Below are 2,502 nucleotides of genomic sequence, written 5' to 3'. Positions count from 1 at the left end.
GTTAACTTTCTGTCTCGTTGATCTGTCTAATGTTGACAGTGGAGTGTTGAAGTCTCCCATTATTATTGTATGGGAGTCTAAGTTTCTTTGTAAGTCTCTAAGGATTTGCTTTATGAATCTGGGTGCTCCTGTATTGGGTGCATATATATTAAGGCTAGGTAGCTCTTCCTGTTGAATTGATCCCTTTACCATTATGTAATGGCCTTCTTTGTCTCTTGATCTTTGATGGTTTAAAGTCTGTTTTATCAGAGACTAGGATTGCAACCCCTGCTTTTTTTTTGTTCTCCATTTGCTTGGTAGATCTTCCTCCATCCCTTTATTTTGAGCCTATGTATGTCTCTGCATGTGAGATGGGTCTCCTGAACACAGCAGACTGATGGGTCATGACTCTTTATCCAGTTTGCCAGTCTGTGTCTTTTAATGGGAGCATTTAGTCCATTTACATTTAAGGTTAATATTGTTATGTGTGAACTTGATCCTGCCATTATGATATTAACTGGTTATTTTGCTCGTTAGTTGATGCAGTTTCTTCCTAGCCTCGATGGTCTTTACATTTTGGCATGTTTTTGCAATGGCTGGTACCGGTTGTTCCTTTCCATGTTTAGTGCTTCCTTCAGGGTCTCTTGTAAGGCAGGCCTGGTGGTGACAAAATCTCTAAGCATTTGCTTATCTGTAAAGGATTTTATTTCTCCTTCACTTATGAAACTTAGTTTGGCTGGATAGGAAATTCTGGGTTTAAAATTCTTTTCTTTAAGAATGTTGAATATTGGCCCCCACTCTCTTCTGGCTTGTAGAGTTTCTGAGGAGAGATCTGCTGTTAGTCTGATGGGCTTCCCTTTGTGGGTAACCCGACCTTTCTCTCTGGCTGCCCTTAAGATTTTTTCCTTCATTTCAACTTTGGTGAATCTGGCAATTATGTGTCTTGGTGTTGCTCTTCTCGAGGAGTATCTTTGTGGTGTTCTCTGTATTTCCTGAATTTGAATGTTGGCCTGCCCTACTAGGTTGGGGAAGTTCTCCTGGATGATATCCTGAAGAGTGTTTTCCAACTTGGTTCCATTTTCCCCCTCACTTTCAGGCACCCCAATCAGACGTAGATTTGGTCTTTTTACATAATCCCATACTTCTTGCAGGCTTTGTTCATTTCTTTTTCTTCTTTTTTCTTTTGGTTTCTCTTCTTGCTTCATTTCATTCATTTGGTCCTCAATCGCTGATACTCTTTCTTCCAGTTGATCGAGTCAGTTACTGAAGCTTGTGCTTTTGTCACGTATTTCTTGTGTCATGGTTTTCATCTCTGTCATTTCGTTTATGACCTTCTCTGCATTAAGTATTCTAGCTATCAATTCTTCCACTCTTTTTTCAAGATTTTTACTTTCTTTGCGCTGGGTACGTAATTCCTCCTTTAGCTCTGAGAAGCTTGATGGACTGAAGCCTTCTTCTCTCATCTCGTCAAAGTTATTCTCTGACCAGCTTCGATCCGTTGCTGGCGATGAGCTGCACTCCTTTGCAGGGGGAGATGCGCCCTTATTTTTTGAATTTCCAGCTTTTCTGCCCTGCTTTTTCCCCATCTTTGTGGTTTTATCTGCCTCTGATCTTTGATGATGGTGACGTACTGATGGGGTTTTAGTATAGGTGTTCTTCCTGTTTGATAGTTTTCCTTCTAATAGTCAGGACCCTCAGCTGTAGGTCTGTTGGAGATTGCTTGAGGTCCACTCCAGAACCTGTTTGCCTGGGTATCAGCAGCAGAGGTTGCAGAAGATAGAATATTGCTGAACAGCAAGTGCACCTGTCTGATTCTTGCTTTGGAAGCTTCCTCTCAGGGGTGTACTCCACCCTGTGAGGTGTGGGGTGTCAGACTGCCCCTAGTGGGGGATGTCTCCCAGTTAGGCTACTCAGGGGTCAGGGACCCACTTGAGCAGGCAGTCTGTCCCTTCTCAGATCTCAACCTCCGTGTTGGGAGATCCACTGCTCTCTTCAAAGCTGTCAGACAGAGTCGTTTGTGTCTGCACAGGTTTCTGCTGCTTTTTTTGTTGTTATTGTTTAGCTGTGCCCTGTCCCCAGAGGTGGATTCTACAGAGACAGACAGGTTTCCTTGAGCTGCTGTGAGCTCCACCCAGTTTGAGCTTCCCAGCAGCTTTATTTACCTACTTAAGCCTCAGCAATGGCGGGCACTCCTCCCCCAGCCTCGCTGCTGCCTTGCGGTTAGATCGCAGACTGCTGTGCTAGCAATGAGGGAGGCTCCGTGGCCGTGGGACCCTCCTGGCCGGGTGTGGGTATAATCTCCTGGTGTGCCCATTTGCTTAAAGCGCAGTATTGGGGTGGGAGTTACCTGATTTTCCAGGTGTTGTGTGTCTCAGTTCCCCTGGCTAGGAAAAGGGATTCCCTTCCCCCTTGCGCTTCCCAGGTGAGGCGATGCCTCGCCCTGCTTCAGCTCTCGCTGGCCGGGCTGCAGCAGCTGACCAGCACCGATTGTCCGGCACTTCCTAGTGAGATGACCCCAGTACC

Source organism: Piliocolobus tephrosceles, chromosome 13 (assembly GCF_002776525.5).
Source record: "Piliocolobus tephrosceles isolate RC106 chromosome 13, ASM277652v3, whole genome shotgun sequence".
Lineage (NCBI taxonomy): Eukaryota > Metazoa > Chordata > Mammalia > Primates > Cercopithecidae > Piliocolobus > Piliocolobus tephrosceles.
Note: the sequence above shows the minus strand (reverse complement) of the source record.